At 37.2% G+C, this 22,775-nt stretch overlaps 1 pseudogene; it reads left to right on the top strand.

The window, feature by feature from the left end:
* Positions 1 to 616, top strand: part of LOC136147398 (cytochrome b-c1 complex subunit 6, mitochondrial pseudogene) — a 63,142-nt pseudogene extending 62,526 nt beyond the window's left edge.
* Positions 617 to 22,775: the final 22,159 nt, after the last annotated feature.

Below are 22,775 nucleotides of genomic sequence, written 5' to 3'. Positions count from 1 at the left end.
CCTTTATGGCAGAAAGTGAAGAGGAACTAAAGAACCTCTTGATGAAAGTGAAAGAGGAGAGTGAAAAAACTGGCTTAAAATTCAACATGCAAAAAAAAAAGAAAAAAAATCATGGCATCTGGTCCCATCACTCCACAGCAAATAGATGGGGAAACAATGGAAACATGACAGACTTTATTTTGGGGGACTCCAAAATCACTGCAGATGGTGACTGCAACCATGAAATTAAAAGATGCTTGTTCCTTGGAAGAAAAGCTATGACAAATCTACATAGTATATTAAAAAACAGACCACAGCCGCAGCCGAACATGGGCCTAGAGGATGGCAAAGGATGCTGACCAGGTCCAGAGATCCCAAGGAGGAGGAAGAAGAGGAGGAGGAATTAGTGGATCCTCTGACAACAGTGAAAGAGCAATGCTAGCAGCTGGAGAAATGTGTGAAGGCTCGGGAGCAGCTAGAGCTCTGTGATGAGCGTGTATCCTCCAGGTCACAGACAGAGGAGGACTGCACAGAGGAGCTCTTTGACTTCTTGCATGCAAGGGACCACTGTGAGACCCACAAACTGTTTAAGAGCTTGAAATAGGTGTGCAGATTTGTTCACCTCAGCCTTCATCACCTGAGCATTGGGGTATTTCCTCCTGATTTTGAACATGCCATTTATTTGTGTAACTAAATTCATGTGAATCTCAAGGATTTTAGCTTAGGCAAGTAATTTCTGTGTAATTATCAGTGATTTCATCTTAATAAAGTCCAGATCAACAAAAAAAATAAATAAAATAAAGTAAAACAAAAAGCAGAGACTTCCCTTTTTACTAACAAAGGTCTGTCTAGTCAAAGTCATGGTTTTTCCAGTAGTCATGTATAGATGTGAGAGTTGGGCCATAAAAAAAGCTGCATGCTGAAGAATTGATGCTTTTTAACTGTGGTGTTGGAGAAGACTCTTGAGAGTCCCTTGAACTGCAAGAAGATCAAACCAGTCCATCCTAAAGGAAATCAGTCCTGACTATTCATTGGAAGGACTGATGCTAAAGCTGAAGCTCTAATACTTTGACTACCTGATGTGAAGCACTGACTCATTGGAAAAGACCTGGATGGTGGGAAAGATTGAGAAGAGATTAGGAGAAGGGATGACAGTGGATGAGATGGTTGAAAGGCATCACCAACTTGATAACATGAGTTTGAGCCAGCTCCAGGAGATGGTGAAGGACAGAGAAGCCTAGCATGCTGCAGTCTGTGGGGTCACAAAAGTCAGACACAACTGAGTATCTGAACTGAACTGATACTGTACGCATGCACAGAACTGGCTCTTCTACCACATTTAAGAATATTTCATTTGCTTCTCATTCCCTGGTGCAGATCAGACTTTGAATTTGCTCTGTACATGACTTTGAGCAAATAACCTAATCTTTCTGCTTCAGTTTTCTCATCTCTGCAATGAAGACCAGAGTACCTTACCTGACAGTGTTATTGTAGAATTAAATGTGTGAGTAAATATAAAATTTGTTTTTTTTTTTCCTCTAAGTTTCCTCTGCCTGAACCATCCATTCTCCACTACCCCCTTTCCCATGGTTCAACCATCTTTCATAAACAGTTTAAAATTGCTTATTTTTCCTGTGCCTTCTTCATGTAGAGGAAATCACTCCATCTGTTTAGCTTTTTCTACAAGCTATGGATTATTATCTAGACTTTAAGGATGAAAAAACTGAGGTTCAAGGTAGATAAGTGATATTTCCCATAACCACACAGTTCCAAATAGATAATGAAGGTAAGATTCAAACATGGCTATTTTTGATACTCCCCATTACCTACCTTCCACTTTAGAGTTTTCCACAAAAAGCTGCCCTTTTTGTGAAAAGAAGCCTTTCATAGCTTTAGAATAAGATTTCAGTTCTGTCCCTGGGCCAAGCGTTCTAATTTTGCTTTAGGAGAGTTGGGCAGGGGTTGAACAGTGAGAACACTGTTTCTTCATCTATAAAATGGAAATAATGAAGCCATTTTTCTTGGAGGTCTTTCTGTCTTAATATCCTAGGATATTGCCATATACCTGGATACAGAAATGGAGATTACTTGAGATTTGCTTGAACTTTGGGCTCACCAACTTTACTTTGTTATTCTGTAGTTCTCCTCTTATTCTCCATTTTAAATACATTTAACAGGAATGCCACCTCCAGGGAGTTGAAGAAACACTTCCAGAGAGCCAGGTTCCCATCAGTGTTATTGTTGTTAGTTGCTCAAACACGTCTGACTCTTTGCAACCCCATGGACTGCAGCACGTCAGGCTTCCCTGTACTTCACCATCTCCTGGAGCTTGTTCAAGCTCATGTCCATTGTGTCAGTGATGCCATCCAACCATGTCATTTTCTGTCATCACCTCCTGCCTTCAGTCTTTCCCAGCATCAGAGTCTTTTTTAATGAGTCAGTTCTTTGCATCAGGTGGCCAAAATATTGGAGTTTCAGCTTCAGCATCAGTCATTCCAATGAATATTCAGTACTGATTTTCTTTAGGATGGACTGGTTGGATCTCCATGCAGTCCAAGGGACTCTCAAGGTTTTCTCCAACACCACAGTTCAAAAGCATCAATTCTTCAGCACTCCGCCTTCTTTATGGTCCAACTCACATCCATACGTGACTACTGGAAAAAACATAGCTTTGACTATACAGACCTTTGCTGGCAAAGCAATGTCTCTGTTTTTTAATATGCTGTCTGGGTTTGTCTGGCTGCAGTCACCATCTGCAGTGATTTTGGAACCCAAGAAATTAAAGTCTGTCATTGTTTCCATTGTTTCCCCGTCTATTTACCATGAAGTGATGGGACCGTATGGGACCCTGTCAGTAGTCTCATCTAATTTCATTAGAATCACTTCTATCTCCTGCTGTTCTGATATTTATAACCCCCCCATTCTCATAACAGACTCAGCCTTAGGTCATTCCAAGACCACTTCACACCCTGCTGGTGTTTATCTGGATCAAAGGATCAGTTCGTAGGCTGTCTTTATTCCTCCAAGTGAACTCAAACACTAGCCCTCCTGATCAGATAACAGGCAATCTGTAGCTTGTCTCTCTCTGCTCCTGCAGTCTCAATCAAGCTCCCCTCTCAGGACCCAGTGATGATATTAATTACCGTCTCTAAATTAAATGAGGCTCCTGCCTGAAGGTCTCTGTGCAAAAAAAGTGTTTGCTTCTTTTTTTTTTCGTAAGACGGAAGAACCATTCTTGGTAGAGTCACAGAGCAAAAGAGAGGCTAAATAGAAGTGGGATACACAGGAATCAGGAACACCAATGCTGCCAGGCACTTGGAGGGGAGTGAATCCACAAACCCAGCATTTTCTGAAGCATCTTCTCAGACCGTGCCAACCACAAATAACTTTCTTGTCTTCTAAGCATTTAAAATACGTCTGTTACTGCCACTCATCTTGCCCTTCTTTATCTTCTTAAATTATATTATATTGGAGCAGAGAAACATTTGATTCAAATCACTGCTCTGCTCTTTTTTAATTATACGGCTTTCTAACATTCACTCAATCTCTCTGAATTTGAATCTTCATTATTTCTTCTGTTTAAAAGGCAGATAACAAAAATTCAAAATTCTTGAGTTGTTGTGAACATAATGTTAAACTTTTGCCTATTTTGTCATACGTTTTAAACCTTCAGGGAGGTCACTGACTATATATATAATGTATTGCTATTCCTTAGAGTTCAAGTGCAATGCCTTCTTGAAAGAATAAGTTAACTAAATATAGCTGTTGCTCAAAAGAATTTCTAGTGTTCTTATTTGAATCTAGGCTAGTTGGTGCATTGAAAACCAGCCTGCTATTCAGTCTTGTTTATCGCCTGGAGCAAGTCTAAGTAGAATGCAAGAGAACTGAAAAGTTATTTCCTCTCTATTTTCTTTTTTATCAATTTATACTCCTGTTTGGTGCTTTCTCTTCCAGCTTGTTCATTTCTGCTTACTATCTCCAGGGAAGCCCACTGAGATGTCACCCTGCTCTCAACCTCCTGTACCTTTCTACCTAGCAAATCAGGAAATATCTATATGGCAAAAGAGAAAGCATGTTAGGAAGTGGAAGGTGGCAAAAATACTTCCCATAAAAGGGTTAATAGACAGTAGTTAGAAAAAAAAAAAGTGTTATCTTTAAAAGCAAAAAAAAAAAAAAAAAAAAAAAACAAATTACAAAAGTCTTTGCACCAAAGGGTAATCAGCTATCTTTACTTTCACATAGATTAACTCATTTAATTCTCATAAAAATCTATGAGAAGCTTCTAGGTCCATAGGATAATGGCAGCAGCCTAAATTAGAATCTCTCCACACAGCCTTGAAAAACAAACAAAGATACAGATGAACAAGGGGTGAAAATAAAATCACCCATATCTTGCAAGCAATATAACATAAAAACAAAGAACTTTGCAAACTTTAATTTACAACTAATTGAGAAAATAACTGGGGAAAGCAGAGCAGAAAGGAGAATGAGGCAGAGTGGGTTCAGAGAATATCATTTAAAGTTGACAAGCAGAGTAGTCAAAACTAAGGAAAGAAGAGACTCTGGACATTAGTATGAGGTAACAATGTGGGCATGTTACAAGCCTTCCTGAATAACAAAAGAAACATAAAACACAATGCAAAAACAGAAAGAGAAAAAAGAGATTTTTTTTTTTAATAAAATGACAGTTGAAAGTCACTTTATAGTGAAACTATATGAAGAGCACAATCAAGTCATTGACAAAGCTGAAATGAAATATGTTATAATCAGCAAATGTAAATGCATTTAACTCAGGTATTAAAAGAAAACATTTTAAAATTGGCTCACAAAGCAAAACCAACTGTTTGCAGTATACATAAGATAAAACTTAACAAGACAGTGGAGAAAGCTGAAAAACAAAGAATTGAACAAAGGTAAAAGCAAGGAAAAAGAAAGCAGGATTGTGGTTGTGTATCTGATAAGGTAGAACTCAGGAAAAACAAATAAGACAAAGAAGAAAACTTTTTAGAGGCAAAGGCCACAGTTCACAGAAAGGATAAGTTGGAAACTTTCTGCGTATCATCCACCTTCCTAAAGCAGAAACCTCAGGAAATGCAAGGATACAGAAGCAAACAAACACCAGTAGATTTTGGCACGTCATGCTCAGACTGAAAAAGGTAAAAGGAATGGAAATAAGTGAGGATACAGAGAACACAAGCAGCACAATAAATAAAGTGTTCTTATTTGTACACTGATGATAGAGAATAAATCTTTCTTCCTAATGCATATTGAATACTTAGGAATATTCTCCAATTCTCCACATATTGAGTTACAAAAAATTCAATACATTACACAAAGTAGTAATAATAAGATCACTCTTCTTTGCTAAAAGCTCAATTTAGAGGAGAAAATACAAATCTAAGATTTGTCATATGCCCAGACATTACAAAAAATAATGATTTAAAACATTATGTATCAGAATTTGTGTATCTTTAATCTATACAATTCAAGTGAGCAGAAGAAATTTTATAGTCTTTTATATATATATATGTCAATAAAAATGAACAATGAAAATCTAATTGCCAGATTTGATTATTTGAATAATTTGAATAATTCAGCTAATAAAGATAACAAAAGAGAGGAAATAAGAACAAAAGCAAAAAATTAACAAAATAGAAAAGAAAAATTAGCCATATTACTAAGCCAATATTTGTTTACAAAAAAACAAAGAAATAAATTATCACTTGCTAATCTAAATAAGCAGAAAGCTTGTTTATGGGATGAGGTTGGGGGAAAAAAACCCATAAATACACAAGATAAAAAGTGACAAAGGAAAATAACCATTAAAACAGGAGATTTAAGTAATAGAAAAGTAGACAATTCTCTAGAAAACATACCTTGATGAAACTGACTCCAATAAAAAAAATAAAATAAAATACCATTTTTTTTTTAAATAGAAAAAATGGAGAATACCTAAGAGCTACTTTCCACTCCCCATATCTCATAAAACATCTGGTCAAGATGATTTTATAGGGGAATTCTACAGAAATTTTAAGGTCCAGGTACTATTTTACAAAAGCATGAAAAAAGAAGGAAATCATCCAAATCCTTCTGATAAAAAGAATGTAACATTAATAAAACTTGATTTAACAAATTACTCTTCTCAAGTCTATAGACAAATTTCACTTATAAATATTGATTCAATAGCCCAAAGTAAACATTAACTCAGGGAGCAACAGTACTAAGAAGATAACACATCAGGAAAAAATACAGTTTATATCAGAAATGCTAGTATTAGGAAGTCCACTAATACATTTCACCTTATTTTTATCTTTACAGAGAAAAGGCATACGCTCATATTAAAAAATGCTTGAAAAGCATTTGTAAAATTTAACTCACCTTCCCACTAAAAACATATAAAAATAATCAATGACTATTTTCTTAGCATAATAAAAGATATATACTCCAGCCAAAAAATGGCATTTATAATGGAAAACAGTAAAATTATCTCTCTAAAGTCTGGCACCAGGCAAAAATGGCCAGCTTCATTATCAATTACCACAGAACTGGAGATTTTAGGTAACAAATTATGATAAGTACAAAATAAGAATCACAAAAATTAGAAAGGAGTTGAAAATATCTTTATTCATAGATGATATGATATTATTGTATATCTTGAAAACCTATGACACTTCATAGAAATAAAATACAATTCAGTTAAAAATTAGTGATGCTGTAAAAAATTTAAGTAATACATAAAAAGCAATAGTCCAGATACACTACATTAACAGAATGAATGACCAAAAGCCACGTGATCATTTTAGTTGATGCCCAAGAAACATTTCAAACAAGATTCAATACTCCTTCAGATAATAACAGTCAACCAACTAGAAACAGAAGGGAACCACCTCAACATAATAAAGGTCATGTATGAAAGACTTACTTCATACTTGAGAGGTTAACATCATAGTTGATAAAGACTGAAAACTTGCTGTCTAAGATCAGTATCAAGAACAGGATGCTCACTCTCATTGCTTCACTTTGCCCAGTGTTGGAAATTCTAGCTAGGGTCATTGGTCAAGAAAAAAAAAAAAAAAGACATACAAGCTGAAAAGGAAGATGTAAAATTATCTCTTTGCAGATGAAATTATCATATGTAGAAAACACTAACAATTCCATATATAAGGGAAAATAAAAAAATCTGGAACTAATAAATTCAGCAAAGTTGCAGAATGCAAAGTCAACACACAAAGATCAGTTGCATTTCTATACACTAAAAACAATCAGGAAAGGAAATTTAAAAAGTGAGTCTATTTATGACAGTATAAAAAGGAATAAAATAGAAATAAACTTAGCCAAGGAGGTAAAAGGTCTGTGCACTGAAAACTAGAAAACATTGCTTAAATAAATGAAAGAGATCACAAATAGATGGAAAGAAATATCATGTTCATGAATTAGAAGACAATATTGTTAAGATGTCAATATAATTCTCAGAGATTTGCATATTTAATGTAATCTATATCAAAATCATAATGGAATTTTTTGCTGGAAAAAAAAAAATCCTCCTAAAATTCACATGGAATATGAAAAGACTCCAAATAGCCAAAACATTTTGACAAAGAAGAACAATGTTGGAAAGCTCATGCTTCCTGATTTCAAAACATATTACAAAGCTAGAGTAATTAAAGTGGTGGTGTTGTTTACATGCTAAGTCATGTTGGACACTTTGGTAACCCCATGGACTGTAGTCTGCCTCTGTCCACGGGATTTCCCAGGCAAGAATACTGGCGTGGGTTGCCATTTCCTTCTCCTAGGGATCTTCCCAGTGCAGGGATGGAACTCACGACTCCTGGTCTCTTGCAATGTCTTGTGAAGTATAGGCAGATTCTTTACTGCTGAGCCACTGGAGAAGCCTAAATTGGTGTAGTACTGTCATAAAGACTGATATATAGACCAATAGATTAAAACAGAGAGTTCAGAAACAACCCACCCCCCTCAATAAGAGTGCTAAGATCACTTGATCAGGAAAGGGCAGTCTTTTCAAACAAATGGTGTTGGGAAAACTAGATATCCATGGGCAAAATGAAGTTAAACTCATTTTACACCATACACAAAAGTTAACTCAAAATGAATTACAAAACTTAGGACTCAAAATTCTAAAACTTCTAGGTTAAAACAAGGTAAAATCTTCATGATATTGGTCTTGACAATGATTTTTTAGATGTGATACCAAAAGTAAAAGCAATCAAAGCAAAAATAATCAAAATGGACTACATCAAACTTAAAAACTTTGTTCCTCAAATAACACACTCAACAGAGTGAAAGGTAACTGCCCAATAGGAGAAAATATTTGCAAATGATATTTCTGATAAAAGATTAATATCCAGAATATACAAAGAACTTCTATAACTCAACAATAAAAATAAAATTATCTTATTAAAAGATGGGCAGTTCCGCAAATCAATCAACGTAATACACCACATCAACAAATTGAAAGATAAAAACCATATGATTATCTCAATAGATGCAGAGAAAGCCTTTGACAAAATTCAACACTCATTTATGATTAAAACTCTCCAGAAAGCAGGAATAGAAGGAACATACCTCAATATAATAAAAGCTATATATGACAAACCCACAGCAAGCATCACCCTCAATGGTGATAAATTGAAAGCATTTCCTCTGAAATCAGGAACAAGACAAGGATGCCCACTCTCACCACTACTATTCAACATAGTGTTGGAAGTTTTGGCCACAGCAATCAGAGCAGAAAAAGACATAAAAGGAATCCAGATAGGAAAAGAAAAAGTGAAACTCTCGCTGTTTGCAGATGACATGATCCTCTACATAGAAAACCCTAAAGACTCTTCCAGAAAATTACTAGAGCTAATCAATGAATATAGTAAAGTTGCAGGATATAAAATTAACACACAGAAATCCCTTGCATTCCTATACACTAACAATGAAAAAACAGAAAGAGAAATTAAGGAAACAATACCATTCACCATTGCAACAAAAAGAATAAAATACTTAGGAGTATATCTACCTAAAGAAACAAAAGACCTATACATAGAAAACTATAAAACACTGATGAAAGAAATCAAAGAGGACACAAACAGATGGAGAAACATACCGTGTTCATGGATTGGAAGAATCAATATTGTCAAAATGGCTATTCTACCCAAAGCAATCTATAGATTCAATGCAATCCCTATCAAGCTACCAACGGTATTTTTCACAGAACTAGAACAAATAATTTCACAATTTGTATGGAAATACAAAAAACCTCGAATAGCCAAAGTAATCTTGAGAAAGAAGAATGGAACTGGAGGAATCAACCTGCCTGACTTCAGACTCTACTACAAAGCCACAGTCATCAAGACAGTATGGTACTGGCACAAAGACAGAAATATAGATCAATGGAACAGAATAGAAAGCCCAGAGATAAATCCACGAACCTATGGTCACCTCATCTTTGACAAAGGAGGCAAGGATATACAATGGAAAAAAGACAATCTCTTTAACAAGTGGTGCTGGGAAAACTGGTCAACCACTTGTAAAAGAATGAAACTAGAACACTTTCTAACACCATACACAAAAATAAACTCAAAATGGATTAAAGATCTAAATGTAAGACCAGAAACTATAAAACTCCTAGAGGAGAACATAGGCAAAACACTCTCCGACATAAATCACAGCAAGATCTTCTATGACCCACCTCCCAGAATATTGGAAATAAAAGCAAAAATAAACAAATGGGACCTAATGAAAATTAAAAGCTTTTGCACAACAAAGGAAACTATAAGTAAGGTGAAAAGACAGCCCTCAGATTGGGAGAAAATAATAACAAATGAGGAAACAGACAAAGGATTAATCTCAAAAATATACAAGCAACTCCTGAAGCTCAATTCCAGAAAAATAAACGACCCAATCAAAAAATGGGCCAAAGAACTAAACAGACATTTCTCCAAAGAAGACATACAGATGGCTAACAAACACATGAAAAGATGCTCAACATCACTCATTATCAGAGAAATGCAAATCAAAACCACAATGAGGTACCATTACACGCCAGTCAGGATGGCTGCTATCCAAAAGTCTACAAGCAATAAATGCTGGAGAGGGTGTGGAGAAAAGGGAACCCTCTTACACTGTTGGTGGGAATGCAAACTAGTACAGCCACTATGGAAAACAGTGTGGAGATTTCTTAAAAAACTGGAAATAGAACTGCCATATGACCCAGCAATACCACTTCTAGGCATACACACTGAGGAATCCAGATCTGAAAGAGACACGTGCACCCCAATGTTCATCGCAGCACTGTTTATAATAGCCAGGACATGGAAGCAACCCAGATGCCCATCAACAGATGAATGGATAAGGAAGCTGTGGTACATATACACCATGGAATATTACTCAGCCGTTAAAAAGAATTCATTTGAATCAGTTCTAATGAGATGGATGAAACTGGAGCCCATTATACAGAGTGAAGTAAGCCAGAAAGATAAAGAACATTACAGTATACTAACACATATATACGGAATTTAGATAGATGGTGGCGATAACCCTATATGCAAAACAGAAAAAGAGACACAGAAGTACAGAACAGACTTTTGAACTCTGGGGGAGAACGTGAGGGTGGGATGTTTTGAAAGAACAGCATGTATACTATCTATGGTGAAACGGACCACCAGCCCAGGTGGGATACATGAGTCAGGTGCTCGGGCCTGGTGCACTGGGAGGACCCTGAGGAGTCGGGTGGGGAGGGAGGTGGGAGGGGGGATCGGGATGGGGAATACGTGTAACTATATGGCTGATTCATGCCAATGTATGACAAAACCCACTGAAATGTTGTAAAGTGATTGGCCTCCAACTAATAAAATAATATTTAAAAAAAAAAAAAAAAAAAATAAAAGATGGGCAGAAGACTTGAATAAATATTTCTCCAAAAATGATATGCAAATGGCTAACAACATATGAAAAAATACTCAGCATTAACAATCATCAATAAAATGCAAATTAAAACCACAATGAGATATCACTTCACTCCATTAGGATGACAGTTGCTCAAAACAAGAACAACAAAAACTAGATTTTCATATGATCTACAGTCATGTGTCTAGGTACATATCCAAAATAATTGAAGGAACTATCTTGAAGAGACATTTCCTTGAAGTATCTTGTGTGTCTTGAAGACATACATGCTCATAGCAGAACTATTCACAATCATCAAGATATGGAAACAACTGAAATGTCTGTCAATGGATAAAACGTGGTTGTTACTGCTGTTTAGTCACTCAGTCTGACTCTTTGAGACCCCATGGACTGCAGCACACAAGGCTTCACTGTCCTTCACTATCTCCTGAAGTTTGCTCAAATTCAAGTCCATTGAGTTGGTGATGCCATCCAACCATCTCATCCTCTGTTGACCCCTTCTCCTTTCCCAGTATGATGGTCTTTCCCAGTATGATGGTCTTTCCCAGTATGATGGTCTTATCCAATGAGTTGGCTCTTCACATTTGGTGGCCAAAGTATTGGAGCTTCAGCTTCAGCATCAGTTCCCCCAGTGAATATTCAGGGTTGAATTTCTTTAGAATTGATTGGTTTGATCTCTTTTCTGTCCAAAGGACTCTCAAGAATTTTCTCCAGCACCACACTTTGAAAGCATCAATTCTTCGGTGCTCAGCCTTCTTTATGGTCCAACTCTCACATCCATACATGAGTCCTGGAAAAACCATAGCTTTGACTTTATGGACCTTTGTGGGCAAAGTGATATCTCCACAACAGAATATTATGTAGTCTTAAAAAGGAAGGAAATAGTATTACATGCTGCAGCATGGACAGATTGCAAGGACATGTTGCAAAATGAAATGTCAGTCACAAAAGAGCACAGACAGTATGGCTCCACTTAGATGGGGTATTGTAGGTAGTTAACGTCACACATGTAGAGAGTAGCATGGCGGCTGCCAGGACCTACGGGAAGGGGCAGAGTTATATTATGACTTGAAGGAGTATAGAATTTCAATTCTTCAAGATAAAAAGGTTTAGATATTAGTTTCACAATAGTATAAATATATTTAACGTTATTGAACTATACTTTTGAAACGGTTAAGATGACAAATTTTATGGTGGTTTTACCATAATAAAAAAAGTTAAGTTTTAATATATAAAAATAATAACAAATTAAAAGAATTAGTAGAACAAGAAAAAAAAAAAGATGCAATATTAAGAGCAAATTAATTAAAAATGTTTAAAATCTAAATGAAGAAAATAGTCTTCCCTGGTGGTCCAGGGGTTAAGACTCTATGCTCCCAATGTGGGGAACCCAGGATTGATCTTTGGTCAGAAAACTAGATTCCGTATGCTGCAACTAACAGCCCACATGCCACAGTATAGAGTGCTGCAACTAAGACCTGGAACTGCCAACAAATAAATAGGTAAATATTAAAAAATCATGAAGGATGCAAAAGTAGTTTTGAACGAATAATTATCCAATGTTCTTTCATAGGGTTATTCACCTTCACAAAGATTATGCTTCTCCATGCTTCTCCCCAAGTTATAAGTGAAAGTGAACCTAACAAAATAACAAGTTTTTTTTTCTTTCTGAAAGAAGACAAGTTGATTCTACATTTAATATGCAAAAATAAATAAGAAATAGTAGCCAAGAACACCAGGCAAAAAATGATCATCGACTGAGGGTCAGCCTTACATGATATTAAAATGTCCCATAAGGACCTTAAAATAAAGATAATATGATCCATGAATGGGTGGACTGAGCAATGAAACAATGAAAAAAGTCCAGAAATAGACCTTAGAAATTTGGTAAATAATAAAGTAGTGTATCAAATCCCTGGAGGTAAATGACATATTAATAAACAATGCTGAGACAACTAGATAGTTATTCAGTAAAAGATAAAATTGGCAAACCTTAAGCTGTTTATCAACTTAACTTCCAAACGAATCAGAGATTTTTTTTTAAATCTAAGTTTTAGGAAACATGGGTAAATTCCATTATAAACAGAATACAGGAAGTGAAGTGAAAGTCACTCAGTCGTGTCCGACTCTTTGCAGCTCAATGGACTATATAGTCCATGGAATTCTCCAGGCCAGAATACTGGAGTGGGTAGCCATTCCCTTCTCCAGGGATCTCCCCAACCCAGGGACTGAACCCAGGTCTCCCGCATTGCAGATGGATTCTTTACCAGCTAAGCTCTCAGGGAAACATTTCTGACTTTGACTAAAAGTGTAGTTAAAGGACTACAAACAATGACGGTCCATAGACATGAACAGACTCAGAGCTAAAATGTTAGTTTCTGGGTAATATTCTCACTCAGGGGCACATGGTCTCCTAGAGAAATGCCTGATTCCAGACCTGGGTTCAAAACAATTTTGTTTTGAGGAAAGAAAAAATAAAAATAAAAGCAAAGAGTCAGTTAAAAGGGGCCAAATCCCAAAGTACAGAAGTACTCTTTAAGCTTTTTCTTACCTACTCCCATCCTAGGCCAAATTTGGTGGAAATATAAGGAGAAAAAGAATAATGACTCTAATCCATCATAAAGTGCTGTAAAGTAATAAATAAATAAAAATGCATGAGTCTATAGTGAAAAATATAAAATCTGTACTGATTTCAAAGGTCTTGTACTAAAGCTGAATCTAGCCTCTGTACCTCAATGCCAAATTAATTGTTGGAGACAGAGTTTTCTGGCAAGGTAGCAAAGAACAGTTTTTTGCTTTGCCAGAGAAAGGGAGCAACAGAGGGCTAATGCCCTCAAAACTGTGTGTCCCCACCTGGAGATAGTAGTGAGAAATGTTATAGTAATGATTCAAAGTGGACATGATCAGTTCGTGGACATTCTTTTGATTGGTTGGTGGTGATGTAAATGGGAGTTAGCATCATCAACCTAGTTCCAACCAATCTTGATCTAGCCCTTGTAGGCATCATCCTATTAATTTCTCCCATCTAATGGGTGCTTCTTGATCTCAAAACAGCTCAGAGATGCTGTGTATACTCCTTGACAGGGAACCAGGACCCTGCCCCAAGGCTGCTCTACAGTTTCCCTTGACTGTTCTCTGTGTTTCCAAACCCCCTGGAGCGTGCAGCCACACCTTTTCCAGGGGATCTTCCCGACTCAGGGACTGAGCCCAGGCCTCCTTATTGCAGGCAGTTTCTTTACCACCTGAACCAATAGGAAACCTTCCCTAATCAGCAACTGTTTGAACCTGCCAGTTGAAACTTAGGGAAGGACCTGAGACAGAATAAAACCTATTACCTATAATCAAAAAATGAGGAGCATAGAAAGGCTTTTGTGTCGAAGAGCCCCATCGGGTCTCTGGGTATCAGCAGGACCTGAGTCTTGTTGAACTACAATGGGCTCTCCCTTTCCCAGTGCATCCTAACCCCAATGGCTTTATTCTTCCTCAAACACACCAAACCCGTTTGCTACTTGGGATTTCTGTACCTCATTTATTTCTTCTGTGACATTGTTGACAATCTTCAATTATCTTATTTTCTTCTTTGTTTATTTATATCTTACATGTTTTTCCCAGGGGAATATCAATTCCAAAAGATCAGGAAAGCCTGTCTTTTTCACTGTCAGATCCCAGTCTGAGTATAATGAGTGGGAGAGGACTGGCTTTCAGTAAATATTTCTGAACAATGACAAGAGGATGAGTAAATAATGAACAAATAAGTGAAATAATTCCTCTGACTTCCAATTCTAGTCTGTTTCCATGAAATGTTGGTATTTTTTCTTTCTTTCTGTGTAGTTTGTCTCTAAATGTGTACAGTCTAATTTTTTATTTGTTTAGTTGCTATTTGTGTCTGACCCTTTTGCAATCCCATGTACTGTAGCCTGTCAGGTTCCTCCGTCCATTGGATTTCCCAGCCAAGAGCATTAGAGTGGGTTGCTATTTCCTTCTCCAGGGAATCTTCCTAACCCAGGGGCTGAACCCATGTCTCCTGCATTGCAGGCTGATTCTTTTCTGCTGAGCTATGGGGAAGCCCTGTCTATAGGCTATACTGTGCACATTGTGTAGGCTATATGCTTACACATGAAAGTCTTCCATGTATCTATCAATGAAACAAGTGTGTATTGCTACTATTTTTCCTTTTAGAAGGCTAATACTAGAAAGATCTTTAGAAGTCCCACCAAATCCTCTTGTTTTACAGACAAGGAAATAAGGCCTGTCATGTATAACTGGCTCATGATCACACTGCTAACAATTGCTAAACCTGAAACTACAACCCAGATCTATGCATTATCTAGTTCAGTGACCTTTTCAGGACATTTTCTATAGTAATGGTTTGCTCCTCATCCTCAGCTCCCTACCTCCTGCCAAAATACAACTGGGAATAGGAGGAAAAGGTAGGAAAGTGAGGTCCTGGTGGTGTCTTAGAATCATTAGTGCCCCAGGAGAGAAAATTTCACTGAGCTAGTAAATATCATCATGCTCCTTAGCTGCATTTTGAAAATCACTACTGTGCCATCCCAATAAGATTGGCCTCAAATGACATTGTGTCATATGAGGCTAGATGGCAGGACATCCCCAGTGTGTGCGTTTATGTAGTCTACTATTCCCTAAGAACCACTTTGCCAACTGCGGGGATGGAAAAATTACTCCCGGAATTCCAAGGCAACTATTTCTGAATTTCCCATGTTTGTTCAAATGATAAATGTAAACCATCATCTATTTTTAAGCTCTTTGGGCCTTATTGACTCAAAAGAACAGGAAAGCCCTGTCAAGACAATTCTGCTTTATGAAAAAGTAAGGGTGGGTTGGCTTTTCTTTAAATAGTCTAAAAGTTTAAAAGGTTGTTTTTTCACCCAAGAACTGTGCAGTTAATTTGAATTGAATGGCCTTGTTTTCCTTTGTAAATGAAGTTCATTCCTAAAGTCGAGTTTCTAAGTCTTAATCACGGGAAGTCCCTGAGGTAAGGATGTGTGTTGAAGTATAAGTAACAGTTTGGCAAAAACATACAATCCCAGTGAGGATGGGCCCATAAAGGGAACAATGCTCTTTCTTCTGGAAGGATGTTTACTTGGATATTTGTTAAGGCCTCATAGTTTCATTCTGTCACCCACTCCTCCCTCTTCATTTAAGCTTGGCATTCTCCAAACTGCTATATGCTATCAGTTATCCGTATGGCATGGCGCTATTAGTTATGAAGGACACAGAGATGGGTAAAACCCTCTCCCTTCTATTAAGAAGCAGCTTAATAAAAGTTTAATCACCTTATGTCATGCACAATTTCTATTACCCTTTCCAAGCCACATAAGGTATAGGAAACTATTTGAAGTAACTTCAGAGAGAATTAGAGTTTGAAAGAAGTTCAGGAGTTATCTTATCCATTGCTACTCAATGTGAGTTCCCTGGGCCAGCAGCAGCAGCATCAGCTGGAAATTTGTTAGAAAATGTAGAATTCTTGATTTCACCCTATAACCACTCACCCAGAATCTGTGTAATACAGTCTTCCTATAAACATTAGGCAATTCCTATAAATGTGTAAAGCCTCGATCAACCCACTATCCTGGATTTGTTCTATATTCACAGAGACAAAGGTTATAACTCTGTGATAAGTAAAAAATCGAACGGATGATCTTCTCTTGTCTCTCAATACCACATGCATTTATTCAACTTCAGTTACTCCTAGGTGAACACAGCTTTATCTAGCTTCAGAGCAAAGGGTGAATCATTTGGAGCAATTCCTCTGCACATTTAGAAAGAAAGGAAAAAAGAAGAAAAAAGGAAGGGAGGGGAAAAAGAAAGGTAACCATCATAATTGCCCACATTTCATGAATTTTGTTAAATATAGGCCAAATATAATCTCTCCCATATCAAGAAATACATTTCTTTCTTAAAAAAAAAAGAAAAAAAAGAAAAGAAAACACTGAGACCAGTGGTATGGCAGATTGTATTACTATTATTCTCATTTACTTATAAAGGGTATAGTGCCCTCCTTGGTTGGAGGTCAGGGCTAGGAGTGTGGGTGAGTGGGATGGCTAGGAGTTTACACTTCCTGGACATCAGTTTTGGGTCAAGGAATTGTATTTTGAGCAGTCATTACAGAGTTTGATCAGCCTTCTTGCTCTTCCCCTCTGCCTGGAGCAGAGAGGGGTTCTTATTCCAGATTCTGGAATAAAGAAGACATAGGGAAAAGAGGCAAAACTGTTGTAGCCATGCTTTCTGGGAAACAGACTCACTCAGAAGGACAATGCAGATAGTGGAGTGCAGTTTGTTACACCGGCGGGCCCAAGGCAGAGTCTCCTCTTAGCCAAGGACCCCGACCAGCATTTGTGAAAATCTTTTATACCCCATGTGTACGTGTCCAAACCCACCACCTACCCCATGTGTACATGTCCAAACCCACCACCTCAATTCCCTTGAGACTTACATAAACAAAGGTAGGGTAAATACAACTACAATAACCCCATCACTCACGTGTTATGTGTTCAAACAGTCAATAATCAATAAGCGCGCGGTTACATTCCAACCAGTTAATAACCGATAAGCCTGTGATTACATTTCAATAGATACTGTCTGGAGGCAGGGGTGATTAGTGTCTGTTTTCTCTTCTTCAAGATTCCCCTGCCCATAGGGGGGTCTTATCCTTCCATTGTCATTCCCACAGGCGCTAAGCACAGAGTTCAGAGGCGCAGGATCAGCACGGACAGGCCTGAGATGGAGTCCAGGCCCTATGAATTCCTTCTTCAAAACCATCACCAGTATGTAATGTGGGAAATAAGACTGTTGTTATAAAACACTGAAATCCGGGGGCCATTTAACCTGGGGAAAGCTGAATAATGCACAGGGTCATGGGTTTTCTGACATCAAGGGTCATCCTAATTATATTTACCTGATATTTGAGAAGAACTGTTTAATATAAAATAATCACGATACTATCAATATTTACCATGCAGATAAACTATGAGAAAAACAAAATATGAATAATCTTATTTTGAGAGGCCATAGCAACAAGCAAAGCTGTGCAATGCATCCACCCAATTCTGGGCCGCAAGACTCAGTGAAAATTCAGAATGCAGATGTCAGCATGCCTGCAATACATGTCTGAAATATTGTTGATTCTGGGTTTTATTAAATATATCAGATATTTTAGTGCTTTTTTGCCCTCCCCCCAATAATTACGGTTTTACCTTTAACATTTTTCTTCTAAATTAAATGTCAGGATTACCCTGAAAGTAAAGTTAACATTTTTCATTCACTTGATATAGGAGCATAATCAGAATATTAACGTAAACTGACATGTTTTTTAAAAAGTTGAGTAAATTATTTGCAATTTCTTTAATAAAATTTAAATGAGAAGCATCTGCTTTTATATTCGGTTGGAATTTCTAAGGTTAACCTTATAAACAAATTGATGCTTAACAAGATTCTAGATTTCAAGATCAATTTCCAGAGGTATAGAGATAATGGTTCATACTTTTATACATTTTGACTAAATCAACATGGTTAAACATAAATATTTGATTTCTCTCAGTAACCCTTCATGGTATAGTAGACTATTTATCAGTTTTATTATCCAGAGGAGGGCTTAGAGACTCAATATGTACAATGGTATAACCACAACCACACAACTGATGGAGGAGCTTAGACAGAACAATAATTCATTTTGGCAGCCTTTCCATACACAAAAGATTTGTCAAAGCTATCTACCAATTTACTTCGTGCGTTGAAACAGATTTGTAAGATTTAAGAAATTTTGTACCACTTAGAACTTGTTGACTTTTTTTTCTCTATTCCTTCCCTCTCTCCTTTCCCCTGTATTTTATAACGCACAAATACCTAATGGCTTGGGTATATTAAACATTCTTATAAAATAAGCCCCTTGTACAACTTAACTAGTAATAGAAAAGGTCTTTGACACAGCCTCTGTCTCATCTTTACCGTTCTCTCGGGTCTTGTCTTGACTACCAGAATCTTTCCTCACCCAAAGAAATGACAAAGACATGCTTGCACATCTGGAACCCACTGAGTGAGGATCACCTCACAACCACACAAAGCCTTATTTGCAGACTCTGGCAGTTTTCATTTTTCACAAGCACATACCCTGCTTCAATACAGAGTGACCTGAGTTTCACACTTTTCAGTTAGAAAGGCAAGAAAGAAACAAGCAAACAAACAAGAAGAATCAATTGAATGAGTAAATAGAATTATTGTCTGCTTGGGCTTTGTACAATCCCAGAGTGGACTATATTTGAGCCTTCTGTTATGTGTCTCTGGTGTTGCTTTCAACCTTTTATTCTCTACAAGCCTGTATTAAAGGCAAGATATTCTGCTCAACTAAGACATTTTGTTAATTCACTGGTTGTTGGATTATTTAGAGTCTTAACTTCTACAAACTAATGGCCCTTGACTCTAATTATGCTCAAACTTTAATCTTGCTTCTGCCTTCTTCCAAGTTGGGGATAGTGTAGTAATGATGTAAAATTTTCAGATCATAAAAATGCATTCCTCATTCATGAGCATTCCAAGTGATTTCATAATCATAGAGTGTTTTCCCTTTATACAAGATGGTTTACAACAAAGAAACTGAAGCCCAGGAAGGAACTGCCTTGGAGAGTAATAACTAACATACAGATATCCATATACCTCAACTATTCTACTTAGTTTCATCCTACTTTGGCTAAAAACAAACAAACAAAACAGCCTTAGTTTTAACTGAATTGCTTTACATGTTATTCTGAGTATCTACTATGTACAAAACATGGTGTTAGGTTTTATGGATGACTCAGGATGTGCAACACTGATTCCATCCTTGGAGAAGCTTATCAGCAAGTTAGGGAGACTGTAATAAGCACAGAAAGCAAAGTGGCCGTGGAAGTCATAACAGATGAGAGAAAGCTAGACAATGTGATCTGCTGGTATTCAGAGGAGTAAGACTCATGAATGCTGGGATGGTCATAGCAATTTTCAAAGAAAAAACATCATCACCCAAAGAAGAAAACAACTAAATTTTTTTAATGTGTAAATTATATGAATAGATACCTCATCAAAAATATACAGATGGCAAATAGGCAAATGAAAACCTGCTCAATACTACATGTCATTGGGGAAATGCAATTTAAAATAATGATAAGATGCTACTGCACACATCTTAGAAAACTCAAATTGAAAAGACAGAAGTCACCAAATCCTAATGAGGATGTGGAGCAACAGGAATTTCCATTCATTTCTTGGAAGAATGCAAAATGGTACAACCACTTTTGAAAATAGTTTGGCAGTGTTTTACAAAACAAAGCATGCTTTTACCATATGACCTGGCATACATGCTCCTTGGTATTCACACAAAGGAGTGATGTACACCCACATATGTTTGTGCATTAGTTGCTTAGTCATGTCCGACTCTTTGTGACTCCATGCAGTGTAGCCTGCCAAATTCCTCTGTCCATGGGATTTTCCAGACAAGAACACTGGAGTGTGTTGCTATTTCCTTCTCCAACATATGTTTCTAGCAAATTTATTCATAATTGCCAAAACATGAAGCATTCAAGCAAAATGTCTTTCAATAGATGAATAGATAAGCAAACTGTCATACAATGAAATGTTATCTCATCCTTAACAGGAGTGGGCTAACAAGACTTGAAAAGACACAGAGGAACATCAAATACATATTTCTTGGTGGAATAGGACAATCTGAAAAAGCTACATATTGTATGATTCCAACCACACTACATTATGGAAGAGGCAAAACTGTGGAAGCAGTAAAAGATCAGTGACTGCAAGGGATACTGGAATACTGTAGGAGAGAGTGAAAGAAAGTGTTCAGTCTTGTCGACTCTCTGACCCCATGGACTGTAACCCGCCAGACTCCTCTGTCCATGAAACTCTTCAGGAGGAGAAGGGAGGAGGGACAAATAAGTGGTGTGCAAGAGACTTTCAGGCATTGAAATTATTCTCCGTAATACAGTAATGATGGACACATATCATTAGACATTTGTCAAGATCTACAAAATGTACAGCACAGAATGAACACTATTGCAAATTATAGACTTTCATTAATTACAATACATTAGCATGGGTTCATCAGTAGTAGCAAGTGTACCACACAATAAAGATAAATAATAGGGGGGATTGTGTTTGGGGAAGATGGGAGATGGGTTACCTGGGAGCTCTCTGTACTTTATGATCAATCTTTCTGAAGAGTTACATTTTCTAAATAATTGTCTATTAATTTTTAAAAGATATAATTGGTATTTTTTTATTTTTTTTTTAAAATATTTATTTTTAATTGAAGGATAATTGCTTTACAGAATTTTCTTCTTTTCTGTCAAACCTCACCGTGAATCAGCCACAGGTATAGATATATTCCCTCCCTTTTGAACCTGCCTCCCACTCCCTCTCCATCCCACCCCTTTAGGATGATACAGAGCCCCTGTTTGAGTTCCCTGAGCCACACAGCAAATTCCTCTTGGCTATCTATCTTACATATGGTAATGTACGCTCCCATGTTACACTCTCCATACATCTCGCCCACTCCTCCCCTCTCCCCATGTTCATAGATCTCTTCTCTATGTCTGTTTCTTCATTGCTGCCTTGCAAATAAATTCTTTGGTACCATCTTTCTAGATTCCATACATACGCGTTAGTAAGCAATATTTATCTTTCTCTTTCTGACTTAATTCACTCTGTATAATAGGCTCTAGGTTCATCCACTTCATTAAAACTGACTCAAATGCATTCCTTTTTATGGCTGAGTAACATTCCATTGTGTATAGCACCACAACTTCTTTATCTATTCATCTGCCAATGGACATTTAGGTTGCTTCCAAGTTGTGCCTATTGTAAATAGTGCTTCAGTGAATGTTGGGGTACATGTGTCTTTTTCAATTTTGGTTTCCTCAGGGTATATGCCTAGGAATGGGATTGTTGGGTCATATGGTGGTTTTATTCCTAGTTTTTAAAAAATCTCCATATAGTCTTCCATAGTGGCTGAATCAATTTACATTCCCACCAGCAGCACAAGAGGGTTCCCTTTGTTCCACACCATCTCCAGCATTTACTGTTTGTAGACTCTTTGATGATGGCCATTCTGACCGGTGTGAGGTGATATCTCTTTGTAGTTTTGATTTGCATTTCTCTAATAATGAACCATATTGAGCATCTTTTCATATGTTTGTTAGCCATCTGCATGTAAATGGATTAAAGATCTAAATGTAAGACTAGAAACTACAAAACTCTTAGAGAACATAGGCAGAATACTTGATGACATAATCAAAGTAAGATCCTCTATGACTCACCTCTAAGAGTAATCTAAATAAAAACAAAAGTAAACAAGTGGGACCTGATTAAACTTTAAAGCTTCTGCACAGCAAAGGAAACTGTAAGCAAGGTGAAAAGACAACCCTCAGAATGGGAGAAAATAATAGCAAATGAAACAACTGACAAAGGATTAATTTCCAAAATATACAAGCAGCTCATACAACTCAATACCAGAAAAACAAACAACCCAATCAAAAAGGGGGGAAAAGACCTAAACAGACATTTCTCCATGAAAGTTGTAATTGTTTTTGAAAAGTGAACCTGGCCTAGTTAGGCTTCATTAAGCCAGAGGGGTTGGACTAGGAGGTTCAGGAAATGAACACAGTAGAGCACAAAGCCTGAATGAGAAAGGGGCTTCCTTGGTGGCTCGGCTGGTAAGGAACCCACCTGCAGTGCAGGAGACCTGAGTTCCGTCCCTGGGTCGGGATGGTCCCCTGGAGGAGGGCACAGCAACCCACTCCAGGATTCCTGCCTGGAGAATCCCATGGACAGAGGAGCCTGGTGGGTTGCAGGCCAGGGGGTCACACAGAGTCGGACAT

The sequence above is a fragment of the Muntiacus reevesi genome, chromosome 1, assembly GCF_963930625.1.
Source record: "Muntiacus reevesi chromosome 1, mMunRee1.1, whole genome shotgun sequence".
Classification (NCBI taxonomy): domain Eukaryota; kingdom Metazoa; phylum Chordata; class Mammalia; order Artiodactyla; family Cervidae; genus Muntiacus; species Muntiacus reevesi.
The sequence above is the reverse complement of the archived record's forward strand: the minus strand, read 5'-3'. Positions and strand labels throughout refer to the sequence as shown.